The sequence below is a fragment of the Humulus lupulus genome, chromosome 2, assembly GCF_963169125.1.
Source record: "Humulus lupulus chromosome 2, drHumLupu1.1, whole genome shotgun sequence".
Lineage (NCBI taxonomy): Eukaryota > Viridiplantae > Streptophyta > Magnoliopsida > Rosales > Cannabaceae > Humulus > Humulus lupulus.
In genome coordinates this window covers 49,732,328-49,757,051 of record NC_084794.1, presented here as the reverse complement: position 1 = coordinate 49,757,051, position 24,724 = coordinate 49,732,328, and the positions used below count along the sequence as shown (strand labels likewise).

At 36.1% G+C, this 24,724-nt stretch overlaps 1 long non-coding RNA gene across 2 annotated transcripts; it reads right to left on the bottom strand.

Moving 5' to 3' along the window:
* Positions 1-439: 439 nt before the first annotated feature.
* On the bottom strand, positions 440-2,291 carry LOC133816017 (uncharacterized). Of its 2 annotated transcripts, none has more exons than XR_009884960.1 (4): positions 2,048-2,291; positions 1,819-1,965; positions 905-1,689; positions 440-636 (listed from the first exon to the last, which is right to left on the bottom strand). It is a non-coding gene; the product is annotated as an uncharacterized LOC133816017 (long non-coding RNA). The 2 variants fall into 2 exon arrangements; XR_009884961.1 differs by having other exon boundaries at positions 1,614-1,689; positions 2,048-2,208.
* Between the last annotated feature and the right edge of the window lie 22,433 nt (positions 2,292-24,724).

The following is a 24,724-nucleotide window of genomic DNA, read 5'->3' as shown; positions in this document are numbered from 1 at the left end:
TGATTAATCACTACAAGAAAAAATGCTTTTAATAACACCAAAAATGTGTTATCAAAACCTACGATAACACTTTCTGATGTGTTAAGACAGACTATGTTATCGTAGGTCAGGGTATTTTACATAATATACATATGTGTTATTGTACTGTCAACGATAACACAATTTCTGTGTTATTTTAATATATAGATAAGTGTTGAATTTTTTTATTTATAGTCGATACTATAACACTTTTTTTGTGTTATACTACATTTTAGTATAACACATTTTTTGTGTTATACTACACTTTAGTATAACACATTTTTTGTGTTATACTACACTTTAGTATAACACATGTGTTATATTAACTTAGAAAAACATAATCTTTTTTTACTTACACAAAACTAAGAAAACAAATATAAAAGTTGAAGCCAAATAAGGTAACATAAATTAATTTTTATTAATTACTCAAATGTAATTACAATATTTAGTATACTAGTCTAGGCTTAAGAACATAATTTATGCCCAATTCAGATTCCTTTATCACTAAATACAAAACAAGAAATGTATAAAAAAATTAATGAAATACATTCTTCCATTCTAAAGGTCTTAACTACAAATGTTGTCAAGAATTTCTCCAAAGAAATAATCTCAATATACCTGCACATTGTAAAAAAAAAGTCTTTTTATTATTAAGAACAAAAGTTCTTGGCACCACAACAACAAACTTCCAGTCTTTTCTTAAATGATACATTGAAAACTTCAAAAGAAGAAAATGGAAAACTAAGATAAATACTTATCTGTTTTAGTTCAATGGAAAACAAAATCATATTTACAAATAAAATGAAGAGAAATAGATCAATGGTGTTGAGAGAAACATGTATTTTGGTGATTCAAGCTTATAGACGAAATAATGATGGCCACATACCAGTAGTATATACAGTAGAAGAAGCCAATACAACATGCCAACTCACTGCTTTAAGACTAAAAGGAGACAGTAACAGAGGTCTACCAAAATGAGACAGAACCAAATAGTTTAGTATAATACACTGTCCAAGTTTTGAATCCAACAAATTGCAGTTCAGTTTATATTTCAATAATCAGCTCTCCAATTAAACTTTAAAGACTGGACACTAAGACTAATCTGACAAATTCAACTCTTACACTAAAAAAATTCAAGCAAAGAAAATGTTAGATAGTTCAAATGCATTACTAAATTATATTCATATTTCATTACATGCATTTAAAAAAATCCAAACAGAAAAAATTACAAGCGGTATCATTATCAAAGCCTACCAACCTGTTAAAATGAGCTTAATTTATAAGGTTTTAAGAATGGTCTATTTTTCCAAACCCAACAACCAAAAAAAAAATAGGGGGAGAAAAAAAAAAGATAGTGATGAACCCATATGAGAGAAATTTAAAAGAATAAATGACAAACACGAGATCACTTCACATGAGTATATGTAGAAAGCATAAGCTTAGATATGACCACAAACTATTAAACAATTAAGCTGAAAAATAAACATTAAACAATAATTAACAAATGGGAGGATATAAAGGAGGCTGAATAGCATGTACAATAATAAATAATAACAATAGAGGGAGAGAGAATTTAAACACATGATAGAATGTACCAGTTCCATTGGGTTGGAAGCGCTTGTTAGCCTCTTCCAAAACTTTATTCACAGCTTCAATTGACTCCAAGCGAGCCTAGAAAGCAGAAAATACAAAACATCAAAACACTACAATGGCTGCTAAATATCTCCCCTTTGGACCTTCTAGCAACAGGCAGGTGTCAGGCTCCATCCCTAAAAACATTAATTATGATCAAAATATTACCTTCCAATCAGTACTTTCTAAGCCTTTAAGCAGGGTAGGTGTAATCTTCCCACTAATATCTTCCTGTGGCAGGCCATCTAGTCCACCAGAAGATGCAGATGTAGGTTCTGCTGATTTAATAGTTCTCTTTGGAGCTGCTGCTGCACCCTAGATAAGATATGGGAATACATCAGTAACAAATAAACAAAAACGAACAATACATGCATCTTGAATGATTAAGTTGGAGCACCTCAAATGGATTCTTCTCATACTCCGTATCCAGTGCACTAAGAAGTCCAGGTTTAACATCAGAAAGAAACCCTTTAATATCTACAAAAGAAAAGGGGTGGGAGGGAGTTACAAATTAATTATAAAAAAAAAATCAATGTTTGGGAGCAGTTAAACTAAATATTTAAAAGGAAATTGAGGTGTGTGGACAATTCAAATAACTATCTTCACAGCCAAAAATATCCACAAAGGTAAAAAAGATAGATATCTACAGCAATGAAACCTTTAAATACCTGGACATTTTTCTCACTCCAGCCAGGGACAGCCACAGTAAACGAATCAATAACTCAACCTAGTGGTCTAGGTCTGATAAACCTTCCACTTGTTGTTTAAATGAAGATATTGTTGCAAATTGTTCTATCATTGATCCAAAAAATTGTTCTATCATTGATCCAACAAAATTTTCTATTATCTCTTTACTAGTGTTTTTAAATATTTTAATTTGGTTGATTGAAATGGACAAATAATATTATTACTATGCTAATGAGAGAAGAGGAAGACTAAGTCATACTTTATTTAGTTTTTTATAATACTAAGCCATACACAAAATAAATGGACAACCTAACTGATCTTAATTTCTACAACATGTGGGCATTGGAAGTTAAAATATATAATACTTAATTATAATGAGTTATTAGCCCTAAAATATTGTAATTAGAGATATATTGCAATCAGGCAAAACGGTCAGTGGTAAACACCATCACAGACTAAAAGATTGATTTATCTCAATATTCACAATAACAATACATTCTAGAGGAGTCCATTAAAGCAGTTGTTGTTTTCCTTATCCAACACTACACTTGTTGGTAGTTTTTAGCTACCGGAAGTTCCTTAGAACAAGTTGGACTGAAGCAGTATTTGGCATGTTCAAGGTCAGTTTTTGGCCTTTGATTGTGTTTTTTGTCTTTGAGATTTAGCTTGAAGTGAGATAAGGTAATGTAGAATATTATGTTATTCTGGCTTGTTCTATCTTTGATGGTTTGCCTTTTGTGTTTTTAGTACCTTCTAAGAAGAGCTTCGCTGACAAAATGCTTTATAAAAACTTATAAAACATTATTTATAAACTTTAAATCTGAATGCTTGTTTTCAGAAAATTAACTTGCTAATTTTATTTATGAACTCTTTCAGGAAAGCCTGAAGTAAATTTAGTGTCAGGCAAGTTTCACAGTTGTTCAAATTTAGTGTTCACTGTTGTGTAACAAGTTTTAAATCTGTTTAATATGATTTCTTTTATGATTTTACTGTTGGTAACATGATTAAAGCTGGTTTCAATTACAGTTTCTCCTATGTTTTTACTGTTGGCAACATGATTTAAGGTTGTTTCAACTTTCAGTTTCAGTAGCAATCATTTCAGATTATCAATCATAATGGTTTATTTTTATTTAAATAGGAATTTGGCGAGAGAATTTTCTTAAGAATATGTTACTACAAAACTAAATGGGTACTCACATGACTGGCTAACATGTACAATAGCAGATAGTATGCAGCACCTGCCCAAGCAGTTTAAGGAAATACACTAGCTGTTCGATTTAATTATGAAGTTAACGGTAACACTCGAAGCAATCTGGGAACTCTGGCTCTAGAACTAGCAAGAACTATAGATTACACAGAACTCTGACAATCAAAAATTACACAGAACTTTGGCTCTAGAACTAGCAAGAACCAAATGTACAAGAGAAATGACTTAATAAAATTTAGACATGAAGACTAGTAGCAAACACATAAGGAACTCTGAAGCAATATACAGAAAATAGATAACAAAATTAGATGCAAAATGAACAATAAAAGGCAACATCTAAGAGTAAAATGGGCCCAAAAAAACAGAAGTGATCTTCAATGAGAATATATTTTTTCATTTTCATTTTCACTATCACTAGTAGTATATATATATATATTTTTCTCTATACTATATAATGAGAATATATTTTTTCATTTTGCTGCATCAGTCTAGAGAAATATGACGATTAGAGAAATTTAAAAGATTGAAGCAATTTCAATAGAAATACTGGGTTATAAGAGGCTACAAATACTCTGTTTTCTTAAGATCCTTGTTCTGTAAGATGACGATCCCACCTGTCATTCACTTTCTCTGTGATCCTGCAGAGAAATGGTCAAAAGAGTATGTTACCAAAAAAGATAACAAATGAAGAAAAATGAAACACAACATAAGCTCAAGGGCCATTACTCAGATAAGCACAACATAAGCAAGATTTGCCAATGAATTCAAGTCCCAGAGTACCAGTATTGTGGCACCCATTACTGTAAGATGAGTAAGTTTCTTTCAACCAGTGGCAATAGCTTCCAAACCCTTGTCACTTAGGAAATAGCAGTCACTTAGAGTGAGATCTTTTAGCTTCTTACATCCATTCCCAATGGCACGTAAACCCCTGAGTTTTAAAATCAATTTATAGCCTGCACTCCAAAGACAATTTAGTCATCAGTTGGCCTTATGCAGCTCAAGACAAAAAGAGGGGTCAGAACAAAAAGAGGGTTCAAGTATCAACATAAAAATTAATAAAATAAATAATCATCAATATTTGCATACAAAAAAAAACTGAAAATATATTGATCAACATCGTATTTAAACCTCAATTCTTCAAAACCCAAAACCAAGAGCAACTAGAAGCAAATTTAATGTTGTTTCCTTTTCTACACTTAAAATATCTTTATTCTTTTTGTCACAAAAAATTAAAAGGAACAACCGTAATCTTTAAAAGTATAACTATATGCATTCAAAGTAAAAGAATAATTACAGCCAAAATCTATCAACCTTAACAAAACACAAACTTGAATATTACTTATTACATTAATACTCAACAATGACAACCAAATTTCAGTTTAGGGTAACCTTAGTGATAACTTCTTAATTAGTTTGAAAAAAAAAAAGTGCACGAATAAGAAGGAAAAGTCTCCATGACAGAAAGAGGGAACCAAGTGCAGGGAAGAATAAATCAAAGAAATGTTATGATTCTAATCAAGACTAAAATAATTTTTTTTTAAAAAAAAAAATACCAAATCTAAGTCTCCTATAAGACCTTTGGGTGGTGATAGAGATGTACAAAGTCATTTTATAGGCAAACCACCATAAATAGTTTGAAGAAAAAAAATATTAATTCAAATATGGTATCATATATATAAAACTATATGCTTACTGGCCAGGTCAGTCAACTAAAGGCTACTGTATTAACATGTAGCACAATATATGTAGTCTAAGCTAAACCCATGATATTCCTGCACAAGAAAATAGTTTATTGACAAAGTTATACATATTCTTATTCATTTCCATTTATAAAAATAATATGACCATATTAATAAGGAAAGCGTCTCAGAAGATTAGAACCAAAGTTATATATATAATATAATATCATTTCCTCTCAACAATGCAAGAATAAGCAACAAGTTACAAAGAAAGGACTCCAATCAAATCAAAAAAAGTTTTCCCGCACGAAGTTCTTGTAGCTCTTGAGCTGGAGCTATGGAAAAAACAAGATCTAGAGTGCAGGGGAATCTGAATTCGAACAAGAAGAAGAAGAAGAAAGGACCTAATTCCATCTCAGATATCCAAAAGACAAAATCCATGGAGGCGGTTCTGGGGGTGGACCCAATAGTGTTTTCAGATGTGGAGGAAGAACGCATTGATGACTCTGATCTGGTGAAACAGTCACCTGCATTGTGTGAATTTTTCCCTGAGCCTCTCTCATCCAGATCGTCTCTTTAATCGATTCAACAGCAGGAGCACATTCGGCAGGATTTTGCTCAATTCTTGGAGGCTACTAATCGATGCTCTGGCAATATTTCACAAGGTAAATCTGCTCATCCTCCTGTTTTACAGACTGGAACTGTTGAGCGACGCATTGGAAATTCTAGCCTGAGTACTGGTTTGAAGACTAAGGTCAAGATCACTATGGATGATATAAAAGAAGAAGTGGATTTCTGGAAATCGTCTATTGTCTACTACACTTTGGGGGCAAACCCACCACTATCAATTCTGGAAGGATTTGCTCTCAGGATGTGGAATGACAAGATTGACAAGGTAGGCATGCTGTCTTATGGTGTTTTCTTAATTCGGTTCATATCCATTGCAGATTGAGATGAGGTACTTATAGGTGGCTATGCCTTTTTTAACAAAAGGCCTATAGTCATGAAGGCTTGGGACCCTGCAATTAATTTCAAAAAGGAGGATATCAGGCTGGTACCGATTTGGGTACATCTAGATGATTTGGACTTGAAATACTGGGGGGGAGAAATCTTTGTTCAAGATCATTGGACAGGTTGGGACTCCTTTAATGGTGGACGAAGTGACTAAATTCAGGGATAAACTCAGTTTTCCTAGAATTTTAATTGAAGTCTCTATGAATCAAGAGTTTCTGGACATAATATACTTTAAAGACGAGAATGGATTTAATACCTTAGTCTCAGTCACGTATGAATGGAAGCCAATTGTGTGTAATCACTGTTCTGGTTTGGGCCACTCCACGGCTGAATGTAGGAAAAAAGAAGGAAGGAAACAAGAATGGGTAATAAAAAATAATGGAAAACAGAAGACTGCTGCTGAATCTAGCAAAGCCAATAAGCTTGATGATGATGGTTTTCAACCAGTTACTAAAGGATGGAAACCAAAAGATCCGGTTCCAGCAATGACTGTAATGGACAATCCTTTTCAGGCTTTAGCAGAATCTTTACCAGAATCACTAACCTCAGCTACTGGACAGGGAGAACAGCTTGAGGAAAGCCAAAAACAGACTGCAGATAGGAACGACACAGGAGGAGGGGGAGGACCTCCTCTTTCATATGGATAAAATAATGAGTTGGAACGTCCGAGGGATCAACAGCCACCAAAAACAACATTCAGTCAAACAACTGATTGTTAATCAAAAAATAGGGCTTGTTGGTCTCCTCGAGACGAGAGTTAAAGCCCGGAACCTTGGGGCTTTATATGTTAGAATGTTTTCGGGATGGTGTTTCACATCTAATAGTGCATGGCATGATGGGGGTAGAATTATAGTAAGCTGGAACCCTCTTAGTTTTACGGTGACTATTTTGAGATGCTCAAGCCAATTCATTCATCTGTTTGTTGAACCAGTAGGTAAACAGGGCGGTTTCTATGTTACTTTCATCTATGGTTTCAATGATGAGGATGGGAGGAGAGGACTTTGGAGAGATCTGCAGGAGCTCTCTAGATTGGATTCTTGGATTGTCCTGGGTGATTTCAATGATATTCTCAGTAAAGAAGAGAGAGTTGGTACAAGGGTAAGATTCAAGAATTTGGTGGATTTTCGTAACTGTGTTGAAGCTTGTCAATTAGAAGGCGTTAAGTACAGTGGCAACTATTTTACTTGGAATAATAAGCAACAAGGAGAGGAGATGATTTTTTCAAAGCTGGTTCGAGTGTTAGCTAACCAGAAATGGTTGGATTCTTATCATACTGCTGAAGTATTTTTTCCAAATGAAGGACTGTTTGAACATACGCCTGCAATTCTGACTGTGTATGAGGTAGTGTTGAGTGGGAAAAATCCTTTCAGATAGTTTAGGATGTGGTCTTCTCATCCTAATAGTTCAAAAATGATTAGTAAGTCTTGCCAGCAACAGGCACATGGTACTAGCATGTATCAGCTAGTGACAAAGCTAAAGAGACTCAAATTAATCTTCAAAGAAATTAATCAATTGAGGTTTTTTGATCTGCATTCTGCTGTTCTTAAAGCTAGAACACATCTGGATGCATGTCAAGATGCAGTCAGAGGGGATCCTATGAGTCAGGAAATGCAGCTCCGTGAACTAGAAGCTCGAAAAGATTATGCTAAGGTCCATAGTGCATATCAATCTTTTTTACAGCAAAAGGCTAAGTTGAGTTGGGTTAAAGATGGTGATGACAACACAACATTTTTTCACAGAAGTATTCAGGACAGAAGGTCACAAAACAGAGTTCTTACTATACTGAATGAAAGTGGAGTTCGGGTAGAAGAACCACAACAGATTATTGAGGCTTTTTTGGAGTATTACAAGAAGCTACTGGGCAGCACATTAGCAAACAGAAAGGCTGTTTTGACCTCAGTTATGCAAGATGGGTCTGTGGTTTCACAGTACCAAGCTCACTTGTTGCAGGCTGATTTCTCCATGGAAGAAATTAAGAAAGCAATGTTTGACATACATGGACTCAAAGCTCCTGGTCCGGACGGATATGGTAGCTACTTTTTCCAAGATAATTGGAACCTTGTTGGAAATGATGTATATGAAGCTATTACTTCTTTTCTCCATACAGGGCAGCTTCTAAAAGAAATCAATTCCACTGTTTTGACACTTATTCCTAAAACTAAGTGCCCAAATTCAGTTAGTGATTACCGCCCCATTGCTTGTTGCAATGTCATCTATAAGGCTGCTACCAAATTAATTTGTTCAAGGCTCAAACTCATTATCCCTAGTTTGGTGGCACAGAACCAAGGGGGATTTGTGAAAGGAAGATTTATTGGGCATAACATCATGATATGTCAAGACCTCATTCGGCATTATGGGAGGAAATCTGCCAAGGCTAATTGTATGATCAAACTAGATCTACAAAAAGCATATGACACTATTGAGTGGGGCTTCATTGAAGAAATGCTCACTGCATTTAAGTTTCCAGAAAATTTTATAAAGTTGATCATGAAGTGTGTCCGAACTCCGAGATTTTCACTAATGCTAAATGGTTCCCTGCAAGGTTTCTTTGAGGCAAAGAGAGGACTGAGGCAAGGTGACCCAATGTCCCCCCTCCTCTTTGTTTTAGGAATGGAATACCTCTCCAGGATTATGCAAAAAGTGGGACAAAAACAGGGTTTTAAATTCCATGAACGGTGTGGCGAATTGAAGCTAAACCATCTTAGCTTTGCGGATGATGTACTACTATTCTGTCATGGAGACTTCAAGAGCATCTACTATATGTTGCAGGGCCTCAAATTGTTTTCTATTACTTCGGGGCTGCTGCCTAACTGCTCAAAATCTGCATTTTATTGCAGTAATATGCAGGACAGTGACGTTCAGAGAGTGTTAGATGCATCCGGTTTCAGGAAGAGTGAGGTTCCTTTCAAGTACTTGGGTGTCCCCATTTGTGCTAAACGCATTTCAGCAGCGGAGTGCAATGTACTAGTGGAGAAAATGATAGCTCGAATTAAGACATGGAGTACAAGAAACTTATCTTTTGCAGGAAGAGTGGTACTAATTAACTCTGTACTGATGTCCATTCACTCATATTGGTGTCAAGTGCTGGTATTGCCCAAGAGAATTGTTAGAGAAATAGAATCAATATGCCGAGGCTTCTTATGGAATGGGCATCACTGTTTGAATGGAGCTGCTGCAGTTGCTTGGACAGTTTTGTGCCAATCTAAAATTTCTGGTGGACTTGGTTTTAAAAGTATTTCTGAATGGAATATTGCGGCTATGAGCAAGTATGTTTGGGCTATTGCTAATAAGAAGGATAACTTGTGGGTTAAATGGGTTCATCATGTGTATATAAAACATGAAGATTGGTGGAATTACAAGGCTACGGTACAAGGGAGCTGGTACTGGAGGAAACTTGTGGCAATTAAGGACAAAATGAAGAACTTAGTTGATATCTCTCTGTTTACCCTTGATAAGCACACGACTTCACAGGGGTATAGGCTGTTGTGTCCTATAACTGACAGAGTTTTTTGGAGCAAAGTGGTTTGGTGTAGACTTAACATTCCCAAGCATAGCTTCATGATGTGGCTAGCTATACTAAAAAGACTCAAGACCAGGGATAGATTACTCAGGTTTCAGGTTATAGATAATGCCGATTGTTTGCTCTGTAGTAGAAACATAGAATCAGTAGACCATTTGTTTTTTGAGTGTCCATACTCAACTGACTGCCTGGAGAAAATTAAACAATGGCTGAACTGGAGTATGAGAACAACATCATTATCAAGAATAATTCGGTGGACAGGAAAGGATAAGATTAGCAAGTTTAAGAAGAATTTGTTTTCGGCAGTCATTGCAGCTCTTGTATACCAGATTTGGCACAACAGAAATTGTAAATTGTGGCTGTCAACTTTGGAAAGTACTGATGCAGCTGTGCTTAAAACTAAGGATGCAGTTAAATATAGAATCATGTGCATGTGGCCTAGGAATGTAACTAAAAGAGACATAGATTGGTTTAATACTTTGTAAAGAAATTTACTGTATAGTTGATCAGATCCCCCTGTTTGGAGGATGCTAATAGGTTGTAAATTTTGGAGTAATGATATACTTGCTGATTCATCAAAAAAAAGAATAAGCAACAAGTTTTGCTATTCTATTGATATGAATCATGATTTTTTAAATACCATTTGGCAGAGGTTTATTATAGTATTAGTATAATATATATACATACATATAGATATATGGTCTGTCATTAAAAGGGTTTTTTTAATACCTTGGTGATGGTAGGCCGCCATTTTGTGAGTGACCTTATGCAAAGTGATGCAGCAAAGGCAAGTCTTTTCAGCTGAGTAATATCATAGGCCCTTCCCAGCTTTGGATCAATTAGTATTTCAATTTCTCCTTGTTTCAATATTGGTTTGGCCTGTTCAATTCATAATTAACAACTATTAAATTCAGTTCAATTACATGTGCTAAAATATTTTGTTACCAAGACTAAACAAAGTCTAATACCAAGAGAAAACTCCAATATTAGACATTTACCAAAAAAAATATGGCAAATTAGTAATATAATAAATCAAGTGGCAACTTTTTTATTGTATAATCATAAGGAAAAAATGGGACTTTCTTTCATTACCCAAGTGTGTAAGCTCTGGTGAGAACCATCTTTAATATGTCTCTAGTGTTTACTTGTATCACAACAACACCACTGAAAAAGTTTGAAAGTGTCTCGCTGAGCTTCTCCCGTTCATAGTCATGCTCTATAGCTTGTAAGATAAAATACAAATAAATTAAGCTAAAACCACTCACACAATATCAATAGCCAAGAACAAGAAAATTACAATAAAAATCAATATCAATATCAAGTCATGGCAATGGACATTTAACCAACAAAAATCACACAATAAATATTCGTGTCGTGGTATATATATATGGTCATTGTGGTCTCCCAGTTTAAGACTTGTTGTCTTTGTTTTTAAGCTAAATAATTAGTGACAGTTAATCAAGTCGAGTTTCAATCCAACTTGTGAAATAGCGTGCTAAAACATTGCACTAAATTTGTTTTGTTTTTCTGTTTCTGTTTTTGACTTCAAAATTGATTAGAGATCACAAACAAGTTATTATCATTTTCAAAAAGTACACTTGTGGTGCATATTATTTTCTAAATATGAAATTGTTATGCTCACTTAAAAATAACTGATTAGTCAGTGCCTTCAAAACTAAATTTAAATGTAAATCTTAATCTTTATCTCATCAAGCTTTTTTAAAAGAAGTCAAGATGCAGCTCCGGAACTAATGACCTTTGAAAATTTATCAATTATTATATTTATGTACTAATTCAAATATTTTGATGGTAAAAGTATGATTATTTAGGCTACGTGTCAGTTAATCTAAAAATAATTAAAAAAATATATAAAAACAAATTATAAAATCTATTCAAAGTCGAAATCTCAAGAAACAATAAATAAATAATAAATAAAAGTTTTTCTTTAGATTCGTTCAACTACTACAGATGGGGAAGAGAAATCAAGAGGAAGATCATGACAAAGGAGTGGTAACTTTGAGGGGTAAAAGGGCGACAGTCCTAGGCTTGAAGTGGCAACAATTCTCGCCTACAAGACTGAGGGTTATGTATTAGGAGAGTGGTTCTGACCAATATTAATATCAATATCAATATCAATATCAAGTCATGGCAATGGACATTTAACCAACAAAAATCAATACAATAAATTCAAAAATCATTTGAGAACTATTATCAAACAAGTGGTGTGCGATTTTCTATACTAAACAGAAGAACAATAATTAAAGCAATTACCAAAACTTGTTCTTGAAAAATGAGATTGAAGAACATAAAACTAAATTTCAGATTGCATATCCAAAATGATCATCAAATATTGTGATTAATCTCGAAATCTCAAAGGAATCTATAAAGATTTAAGGTAAAGATTTTTACCCAACTCAATCAAGTATCACTCACAAATCCAAAATTAACTTGAATCAAAATAAGGCGATGAATTAGGAGATTAAAAGCTTGGTTGAGTTTTATAATGGTAAAACAAAACAATCATAAATAAAATTAATAAAATCTCAAACCACATACAGACCTTCATACCTTACTGAGAGCATTAGGGCTTCGTCGAGGAGGGAGAGAGAGGCAGAGGAATGAAAGTGACGAAATGCATTTGGCTTTAGCAAGAAAAGGGAAGATAAATAGATGAATGGAGGAGGGCAGAACCTTAGATTTTGGAGCTTGCTGGAGATAGAAGATCAGCGCCTCAGAGTTTTGGGTTGAGTGAACTGGAGATGGTTAGAGCTGCACAAACTTTGGGTTGAGGAAATGGAAATGGGTCTCTCAGTCTCACATATTTTCAGGGTCTCTCGGTCTCACTGGAATTGAGGAAATGGGTCTCGCGGTCTCACTGGAATTGAGGAAATGGGTCTCTCGGTCTCACATATTTTCATATCTCACGAATGAAAAAAAAAAAAAGCTAAGTGGCGGGTCTCACAAATTTTCAGATCTCAGTAATGAAAAAAAAAGGCTAAGTGGCGGGATGGTATATATTACCGCCCTTTTTTCATGCCAATATAATACTCTAGGATAACACATTTTTATTAGCATTATATTCATGTGTTATAGAAATGGGTATTTGGTGTAGTGAATATTGCTGGTTATTAATATGATATTATTATAACCTAAGGTTTAGATATAATTAATAAGATCATGACACTTGTCGTGTGCATGTTTATTTATGGATTTGATTATAGTTTAAATAAAAGAAAGTTCAAGAAAGCTCTAGAATCTTCCAAGACCATTAGGAGGATGACATTTGTCACAATCTTGTTTATTTGTGGATTAGGTTGTTATTTAGATAATTAAATAGATTTTCCGTAACGTTAAGGTACTGTAACTTCTGACCTATTTTTGACCCAGTTATGTTATGAATTTCGAAAAATAGAATTTCTAGAAAGTTGTAGATAATTGAATTAGTTTTCTAACAGTATAAAGATAGTCTAAATCGTAGTCCTACTACTTCATTTATGTTGATTTTACTACAGGTGAGTTTAGAGTTACGAGATTAAGGAAGTTAGAAGTTAGGATTCTATTTTATTTAAATTTAAATTTGGATTATAGTTAGAATGAAATTATGTATTTTTTTTTAATAGAAGAAAGATCTAGAAACTCTAGAACCTTCCAGAATCACTAAGAGCATGACACTTGTCATAATCATGTTTATTTAAGGATTTAAGTATTTTTTCAATAAGATAATTTCACTCCTTAAACTCTATAAATAAGACCTAGTACCCAGCCATTTCACTTACTCTTCAGCTGTGATCATACTCGAAGGTGCTAGTGAGAACATAAGAGTGATACACTTGGGTTGATAAAGAAAAGACTTTATCATTCTTAAGCTTTATCAAACACTTGGGAAGTAAGGATTAGGGTATTTTGGCATTGGAGTTAGGCCAATCCTTAAGATAAAAAAAGGTACCCTTATTCTTAAGTTTAATTCTTTTGATTCCTTAGTTTCTTTAGTTTTCATTCAAGTTCTAACTTTTTTATGGTTTTGTGGTTAGGATTTTAAGTTCTTTGAACTTAAGGTGTAGTTCTTGGTGGTTTAGTTCTATTCTTTTCATCTCTTTCATCTAGAAATACTCACTATTCTATTGCTGGTTTTAGGAGTGTTCTACGTCCCGCATTTGTTCTCATATCTCGATTTTGGTAAGGAAAATAGGATAGAATTTTGTATGCTTATATGATATGTTATGCTTATGTTATATGTTATGTTATTTTATGTTGTGTTATGATATGTTAACATTATGTATAGTATGATATTAGACCTTGGGCATATGACTTGTCTAGCTAGCAAGTCCCAATAATTTATGGGCATATGACTTGCTTGACTAGCAAGCCCCACCAATCTATTGGGCATACGACTTGTTTAGTTTACAAGCCCCAAGTAGTATAATGGCCATTGTAGTAGTATATGACATATGTTTATGATATAATTTTATGTATATGATTTATGTTGTTAGTTTTTCCAAGCTGGGCATTAGGCTTACTCATTTTCTTTTTAGTGTGATGCAGGAAAATAGATGCAATGGCGGAAGGATTCTTGGAAGCTTGGTGTGTGTATGGAGGTGAATGGAGTGGATGGGCTGCATGTCGATTTGAGGACAACGTTTTTTTTAGTCTCTTTAAATTATGTTTTTATGTATTTTTCCGCATTTAGCTTTGTAAACAATTTTATTAAAAGTTATGTTTTATTTTAAAAGAATGAGCTCATTTATGTATTACAAATATTATATTCCAAAGTTTCAATAAAGTTATGAATTTTCTTATATATGTTCTTTTCAAAGTTGTAGTTATGTCTAGTAGGTTTAATGACCTTAGTTTATTGTTATTTATTTGTTTATTGTTTTATTTTGCATTTATGATTGAAATATCATGACACTTGTTGTGTGCATGTTTATTTAAGGATTTAATTATAGTTTAAATAAAAAAAAAATTCAAGAAAGCTCTAGAATCTTCCAAGTACAACTTTGAAAAGAAAGCTCTAGAATCTTCCAAGTACAATAAACAAATAAATAACAATAAACTAAGGTCATTAAACCTACTAGACATAACTACAACTTTGAAAAGAACATACATAAGAAAATTCATAACTTTATTGAAACTTTGGAAAATAATATTTGTAATACATAAATGAGCTCATTGTTTTAAAATAAAACATAACTTTTGATAAAATTGTTTACAAAGATAAATGCGAAAAAATACATAAAATTATAATTTAAAGAGACTAAAGAAAACGTTGTCCTCGAATCGACACGCAGTCCATCCACTCCATTCACCTCCATACACACACCAAGCTTCCAAGAATCCTTCCGCCATTGCATCTATTTTCTTGCATCACACTAAAAAGAAAAGGAGTGAGCCTAATGCCCAGCAAGGAAAAACTAACAACATAAATCATATACATAAAATTATATCATAAAAAATGCTAAAAACATATCATAAGCATATACTATAAGCATATCATAAACATATGCCATATGCTACTACAATGGCCATTATACTTCTTGGGGCTTGTAAACTAAACAAGTCGTATGCCCAATAGATTGGTGGGGCTTGCTAGTCAAGCAAGTCATATGCCCATAAATTATTGGGGCTTGCTAGCTAGACAAGTCATATGCCCATGGTCTAATATCATACTATACATAATGTTAACATATCATAACACAACATAAGATAACATAACATATAACATAAGCATAACATATCATATAAGCATACAAAATTCTATCCTATTTTCCTTACCGAAACCGGGATATGAGAACAAATGTGGGACGTAGAACACTCCTAAAACTAGCAATAGAATAGTGAGTATTTCTAGATGAAAGAGATGAAAAGAATAGAACTAAACCACCAAGAGAAAACTTATCGAAAAGACACCTTAAGTTCAAAGAACTTCAAAACCTAACAACAAAACCATAACAAAAGTTAGAACCTAAATGAAAACTAAAGAAACTAAGGAATCAAAAGAATTAAACTTAAGAATAAGGGTACCTTTTTTTATCTTAAGGATTGGCCTAACTCGAATACCGAAATACCCTAATCCTTACTTCCCAAGTGTTTGATAAAGCTTAAGAATGATAAAGTCTTTTCTTTATCAACCCAAGTGTCACTCTTATGTTCTCACTAGCACCTTGGAGTATGATCACAGCTGAAGAGTAAGTGAAATGGCTGGGTACTAGGTCTTATTTATAGAGTTTAAGGAGTGAAATTATCCTATTGAAAAAATACTTAAATCCTTAAATAAACATGATTATGACAAGTGTCATGCTCTTAGTGATTCTGGAAGGTTCTAGAGTTTCTAAATCTTTCTTCTATTAAAAAAAATACATAATTTCATTCTAACTATAATCCAAATTTAAATTTAAATAAAATAGAATCCTAACTTCTAACTTCCTTAATCTCGTAACTCTAAACTCACCTGTAGTAAAATCAACATAAATGAAGTAGTAGGACTACGATTTAGACTATCTTTATACTGTTAGAAAACTAATTCAATTATCTACAACTTTTTAGAAATACTATTTTTCGAAATTCATAACATTACTACGTCAAAAATAGGTTGGAAGTTACAGTACCTTAAAGTTACGGAAAATCTATTTAATTATCTAAATAACAACCGAATCTACAAATAAAAAAGATTGTGACAAATATCATGCTCCTAATGGTCTTGGAAGATTCTAAAGCTTTTTTGAACTTTCTTTTATTTAAACTATAATTAAATCCCTAAATAAACATGCACAGGACAAGTGTCGTGATATTATTAATTCTATCTAAACATTATAGTATAATAAATAACATCTTTATAATCGGCTATATTAATCAAACCTTATGTTATAATTAATATCCTTAAACTATAAGTTAAACTTATAAAATCTATAAGTGTTGCTACAAGTGTCCAACTAAATCCCGGTTTGAACCAAAATTCACGAAATTTAAAATACTACAACTACTACTAGCTAGCTAACTAAGTAAATATTCTGGGACTCTACGTAGTAGTTTGTAGTATTTCAGTTTTCATGGTTATTGGTTCAAGCCGGGATTTAGTTGGAAACTCATAGAAACAGTTATGGATTTTATAAGTTTAACCTATAGTTTAGAAATATTAATTATAACATAAGGTTTGATTAATATAGCTGGTCCTAGAAATATTATTTATTATAACATAAGGTTTAGATAGAACTAATAAGAATGGGACACTTGTCACAAGCATGTTTATTACGGATTTGAGCAGTTTGGATGAATAATTTAATAAATGATAAATCTAGAAGCTCTAGAACCTTCCAACAGCTGTTAGGATCATGTTTTACTCAGTCAAAGTTGTTTAAACAAATTCAAAATATGTTGAAAGAGTGCAAAAATGTAACGACCCAAATTTACTAATAAGGCTTAGGGGCCTTGATTAGTGTGCAGGGAGGGCATAATTGGAATATATGTGATTTAATGATTAAAAGTATGCTATATGACTATTTGAATATCTGAGATGCATGACTGTGTGTATTAGTATGCATGTAGGCCCTGATTAGGTTAGAAAGGGCAAAATTGTAATTTTGGCCCGTTGAGGGCATAACTGTATATATATGTGATAATTGTTGAAACCACATTATTATGTGGATATATTAGTGATATGTGATTCGAGACGATCCTAGTGAGCGGGTTATCAAAAAATTTACGGCGGGGATTTATACACGGCTCGGGGCGAGCCTAGGGGTGTAAATGGGAATTTAGAGAATATATTGGGGTTAATTTTGACATTGAAGAATATAATTGGTGACTAGCTAAGTGTCGGGAAATAATCGGTAAATATTAGAGACACTCGAGGAATTAGCGGGAATTGGGTGAAATGACCAAAATTCCCCTAGGTGGATTAAAAGATTTAAAATTAAAGGGGAGGGTATTGTGGTAATTTGGCTTATAAAGGATAGGTATAACTGAGGCTTTATACTTAGTGGAACTTGTAGAAAGAAATAGAAGTCTGACGGAAAGAAAAGAAAGAATAAGAAGGGAAAGAAAGGGGAAGGAAAAGCACGGCATTTCCAAGGTCGGTTTGAGACCTCTTCCTCATTTTCATCTGGGAGGTTTGAGGCTAGAATCAAAGGAGCTTAAGACTGAGATTGTGAGCTTAAGGTCTTGATCAGATTGGGGAAATCTAGCTGGGGTTATTCATCAGTTGAGGTAAAACTTTGAGGTTTTCTTCAGTTTCTGGTTTTCATGTTGAACTAAGATGTCTAAGCTAAATTTGATGGGAATTCTAGGGAATTCAAGCTAAGGGTTTGAGGAGGAGTAAGCCAAGGAGGTGTAGAGGCTAACTTAAGGTCGAATCCCTATTGAAGGTATGAAAATTCTAGCTCTAAATTATGAGGTTTTGGTTGTTTTACTGAAGTTTCTGAGTTTGAGGTTCAACCATGGTGAATTTTGAGATTGGGAGTGCATGTGTTAAAATTTTATGTGGTTGGGATGCTTGGGATGAGTTAGACATGTTAGTAAGCTTGTTTTTAAGTTTGGTTGAAGATTGGAAAAGTTTTGGTAAGGTTTTGTAGAGTCCAAGAACTTTACTTAGCTAGTTAGATAGTAGTATAATAGTAATAATAGTATTATTGTTATGACTGTGGATTTTTGGTTCAGACCGGGATTTAATTGGACACTCGTAGTAACACTTGTAGATTTTATAAGTTTAACCTATAGTTTAAGAATATTAATTTTAACCTAAGGTTTGATTAATATGATTGATATTGAGGGTAATATTTATTATATTATAAGGTTTAGATAGACCCAATAAGATAGTAGCACTTGTCATGTGTATGTTTAATGATGATTAAGTATTTTTGAGGAATAAACTTATTAAGAGTAATATTTGAATATCCTAGGGTCTTTCAGCAGCTTTGAAAATGTTAGAGGACTTAGTCAAGGTTGTTTAATCAATTCAAATTAGGCTCGAAACGTGCAATTTTGTGATTAAATATTCAGCGTATGCCGATACATCGCAGCTATAGGGGCGATATGTCGCAGTACGGGGATACGAAAAACACGAAACTTTGCACGATCACCTCGGGCATGCTGGCCCAGGCGATATATCGCCTACAAGGGGCGATATATCGGCTCCTTAGTACATTTTTGAAAGTTTTTGAAAATGTTCCCGTTCTTAATCTTTCTGACCGAGTCTTCAGCCTCTACTGAATGATAATTCAAATATTTTTTCACTTAAAAAGCCATTATTTTTATTCAAGTTAAATGAAGATCTTTTCATTCTTGAACTCTATAAATAGGACCTAGTACCCAACCATTTATTCATTCATCAAGTTAAGTTCAGAGGCTGCAAGTTGCTAGGTTATTGTGAGAGTGTAAACACTTGGGTTGGGAATTATAAGCTTAATCATTATAAGCTTACCAAACACTTGGAAAGTAAGGATTTTAGCACATTTCGGTTCAAGGTTTAGATCGGTCATATAAGTCTTCAAGGTATTCCAAAACTCTAGTCCATTTCTGTATTGTTTTCCTTAAAATTCTTATAGTTTTCTACTCAACATCCTAACTCTATTATCTATTCTTGGTTAGGAAACCTAAGATCTTGAACATAAGGTTTTTGGTAAGTATGTTCTTGATGGTATAGTTCGTCCATTCTTTTCATTCCTTTTTCTTCAATATACTCACCCTATCATTATTGGTTTTTAGGAGTGTTCCAAGGTCCCAAACCTGTTCTCATATCCCGGTAATTTTGGTAAGGAAAATAGGATAGGATTTTATGTATATACACTACAAGAAAAAATGCTTTTAATAACACCAAAAATGTGTTATCAAAACATACCATAACACTCTTTGATGTGTTAAGACCGACTATGTTATCGTAGGTCAGGGTACTTTACATATACTTTATCATTGTTATACAGATGTGTTATTATACTGTCAACGATACACACTTTCTGTATTATTTTAATAAATAGATAAGTGTTTAATTATATTATTTATAGTCGATTATATAACACATTTCAATACTTATAAATTTGTGTTATACTACACTTTAGTATAACACATTATTTGTGTTATATAATGAAGTTTGCATAACAAAATTCTTTACTTATAAAAAGTGTTATTGTAATAGATATTATAACACATTTTTCATATTATTTTAATATTTAGATAATTTTAAATTCTAATTATATATTCATTTATATAACACTAATTTATTCTATTATATTTTAATTTTTTTATATAATTAAAATTTGCTTTCTAATATATACTAGCATCATCAAATGAACATGATTTTCAAATAACAAATAGTAAAAACATTCAACATTATATTAACAATCCACAAATTAATTTAAAACATTCAACACTGTCATCAACAACAAAATGTTCTTAAAGTATTCAAGTAGTCTTAAATATTCAACATATAAGCTTTGAATAGGAAAATTCACAAACGTGTCTAATTTGTTCTTGAGGTATCTGCTATACGAGAATCTTTTCAAGTGGAAAACAAGAATCTCGGACAACATCCACAAGTCTAGTTTCTTGGTAGCTTGTCTATGTTCCTTGCACTTGGGGCAGTACCTATTGAAAACAAAATGAACAAGAAATCGATTAATGGCAATTTATTTCAAAGGTCAAAGTATAAAATTATGTGAATTTGAATAGGTATCCCACCATATGTCATCAGGCCCAGAGGTTCTTCCTTCAGAAATGCCTCCAAGCATGTAAACAAAGAAATAGCTTCTGGTCGAGTTTTCTTCACGGTAAATCCAGCCTTGTGAACCTCAGGGAGATCCTTGAGAAAGCTGATATCACACAAGTTGTGTTCTTTGTCAGTCCAGTCCAAATATACCTTTACAACTCTACTGGAATTTAATAAAGTGTCCTTCTCAATGGGCTTGCAGCTCGAACTATTTCCATCAGTAACAAAAAGTTGAAAGGATAACGCTTCGCTGGATTTTTCCTCTACTTCTGCATCATCCATTGACAGGTTCTTAGAATTGTAGCTGTTTGATGGTTCTTCAATAACCTCTTTTTTAAAGGTGAAGGACGCATTCTCTTCAAAGGTGACAACAATCTAGTAACAACGACTTCAACATTGGCTACACATATTGGCTCTTTTAAATAAGTAACAAAAGGGGTATCGATAAGCTTTCCCTGACAACCCTTAACACTGTCTGACGGGCACCTGAAAAATCCAACTATCTATGTTAGGAAATCCAACAGAAGTCTAACAAGCAGTCTGTGTAGATGATCTAATACATAAAATGACCAGGATACAAAAAATTAAAACACATATTTCTCAAAAGCAAATAATATAGCCATTATTATCCAGTCAACACTTGACTTGGAGTGCTTGAACTTTATTCATACGGACTTCAGCTTCTTAATGAACAAGTCTTACTTATGTAAGGCCAATAATTATTTTAATTGATACTATAATCCCCTTCTAAAATTACTTAGTTAAAGCTATTTTTCAATAGATGGATTGGCAACACCAGTTTGTACATCACATGTTTACCAGTGCTATTTACCAATCACATAAGGATAGGGATGTGTGGATGCTCAATATTCCATGCCTGTAAAAGATCCAAGGCGTGCGCTAAGGTCACATAAAAGCCTAAATGCATGTCTGAGCCGCGGGACGCTCAGGAAGCGAACCTCTCGCAACGGCCTCGCATCACCTCATGGCACATGGCGTCTTGCGAGGTCCCAGCCTCACGACACCCCTCGGCGCGCCTCGCGCCCTGCGCGCCCACGCCGCCTCACCCCGCACACCCATGGCGCCTCGCGCCCGTACGCCCACGGTGCCTCGCCACTGCGCGCCCACGCTGCCTCGCGCTCGCGCACCCACGCTGCTTCGCGCCCCTGATCCGCATGCACTAACCGCGCGGCACTACCAGGATCCGCGCGCTGGACGCGCGACACAACTAGGATCTGCGCATAGGGAGGTCTCGCCCTCGAGGGCCTTGCCCAAGGATCATGCATGCATAGGGTGGCCTCGCCCCCAAGGACCTCGCCCAAGGGCCACGCGTATATGGCGGCCTTGCCCCAATGGATCTCGTCCCAATGCCCCGCTTGCATGATGCCAGTGTTCAAGGTGGCCCACAAGAGATAAAAAGAGTACGAACAAGGTACCTCTAAAGGGGTACGTACATGCCTGCTAGGATCAGGGGACAGGCTTGACACCTGTACCCGACAAATAGTGGCGGTTGGGAATAGTACAAAGAGTGGCTACACCACCACCTTACACCCGTACAAGGCGAGTGGTGGAGTCATGACCAGGTACAAAAGCTGAGGTGCTCCCACGACCTCTGACCGTGCATCAGAGCCGACACCACTACACCTGATACTACTCTCCTGATAGTGTACTTGTGCACAGATTGGTCCCATGAACCACAATGTATTAGGGGCTATTAGAGCCCACTATAAAATAAACTCCACCTCCATTTGGAAGGGGGTTAGAAATTTTACTGTAGGGAGGGCACCATATTGAATACAAATTGAATACATCATTGTTCTTTTGCAATTGTTCTTGGAGTTTACACTTAGATTTCTAAAGATTTTCTTTTGATAATCTTTACTTTGCGATTTTTCTAACTTAACTTAGTTGACGAGTTCTCACCGTCAACAGTTTGGCACCATCTGTGGGAACTTAAGTTCCAAGCTATTGTTCTACCATTACTTCCGGCGAGAAGAAATGCCCAGACGATCAAAGCGACTCAGGGAGCCACGAGAGGTGGAGGTCCACCTTAACGGAGTCCAGCTGAAGGCCTCCATGAAGGATCCCCCTCCACCCAGAAAGATGGAGCCCCCAAGGGACCCTGAGGTTCACGAGGGTGTAGAGAGTCCTCCAAGAGCACCACCGGGAAATTACAACGAGTTCCCACTCGCTAAACCACGACAAGTACCGAAATCCGACCGGCAGGACCCGGGCCCCTCTACACGTCGACACGATAAGCATCCCTGGGTCCATTCCGTGAGCTCGAGTTCGAAATCTTGATTCTATGAAGAAGAAATATGTGAGCTCCACCGTAAGAACCAAAGGTTGGAGACCACCCTGGAGAACATGAAAGAGGTGTTGAATGGCCTATTGCAGGGTAAGTCAACCGTGACCTTGCCCAAGAGGAAGGAGAAAGGTCGGGACGGGGTAGAGACAATCATTCCAGTAGATGATGGGAGGACCCGGCACTCTACCAGTAACACCCCCCGAGCGAGGCCACGCGAACATCCTGAACCACCAAAGCAGGCCCAGAAACCAGAGCTAGGGACCAATGCTGCCCCTCGCAACGAGGATGAGGTCACCTCTAAGAGAGCCCCCTCGGATTTATGGGAGGAGCTCAATAAAAAGAGGGCGGCTAAAGGGACCACGCCCCCTACGGCGCCTCGATAGGGCAAGGGAAAGGCGGATCTTAACCCGTCCGCTTTGAGGGGCTCTCTAAGCAAGAGGAGGCAGGACCTGGACATAGAAATGAGGAGCCTGCGAAGCAAGATCGTCACCACCTCTGGCAGTCAGGCTTTTGAGGAAGAGTCGACCATGAGTCGCCCTTCGTGAGGGAGATTCAGGCCATCCGGCTCCCTGCCAACTTTAAGGAACCCAATATGACCCCCTACGAAGGAAGCACAGATCCAAAGTACCACCTGGACGCGTTTAACTACCTGATGAAACTGAGAGGAATTGGCAGTGGAGCCAGATGCCACTGCTTCGCCGTCACATTGAAAGGACCCGCATACAAATGGTTCAAAAGACTAAGGCTGGGGTCCATCAGGTCCTGGCAGCAGTTTTCTGATGAATTCCTCCAACAGCACCACGCCGTGCGGGACTACACGATGCCAGGCACCAGCCTGGCCAACGTGAAGCAAGGGGAAAATGAGAGCTTGAAGAGCTACATTCACAGGTTCAATATGGAGGCCACGAAAGTGGGGAGCCTAACCCGCCGAGAGTTAAAAATGGCCATTACAGCCGGAGTGCGCCAGGGAAGCAAGTTGTGGGACAACATATTGAAGAGGGCAGTCACTGACTTAGATGACTTCTACGAGAGGACGCAGAAGTACATTCGTGTGGAGGATGGCCACACAAACCTAAAGGCAGGAAAGGAGGAACCCAACGCGAAGCCCCCAGCTAATGACGTGTCGAATGTAACAAAGAAGAAAAGAGCGTATGATGGGTTGAGAGATGATCAGCAGAGGAAGACCAAACGGGGGAATGATCATAGGCAAGCGGCTTACACTTACTATACGAACCTTACAGATACTAGGGAGCATATTTACATCACCAACGAAGATCGAGTTCCCTTCAAAAAGCCCCCACCAATGAGAAAGGACCGGTCCAAAAGGGATCCCAGTAGAAACTGCCAGTACCACAAGGATATCGGTCACACCACGGCGGAGTGTATCCATTTGAAGGAAAAAATTGAGGAGCTCATCCGCAGGGGGCACCTAGGCCGTTATGTCAGGAGAGAAAGGCCAAAGCTGGAGGACGAGCCCACAGTACCCCAGGCACAAGGGCGAGCCCCAGAAATACAAGGGGAGGTCCGAACCATTTTCGGAGGTCCAGGATTTGGTGGGGACTCTCGGAAGGGGCGAGATAGATATGCAAGAGAGGCCCGGCGAAGTCCACCACCCTGCGTCATGAGTTTGGAACAACGACCCCCGAAAAGTTTCAAGGGGGAAAATGACTCGATCACATTCACTGAAGAGGATGCGCGGGGGGGTACATTTTCCCCCACAATGATCCACTGGTGCTGACAGTTCAGTTGGCAAATATGCGTGTGCATCGGGTCCTAGTGGACAATGGGAGCTCAGTGGACATCCTGTATCGCCCTGCCTTGGAAAAGATGGGACTGGGCCTTCGTCATCTAAAGCCCTGCCAATCATCCCTATATGGATTCACGGGGGATTTGGTGCAACCTCTAGGGATGATCGAATTAGCACTCACCATGGGGGAGCAACCCCGGCAGACTACATTCATGG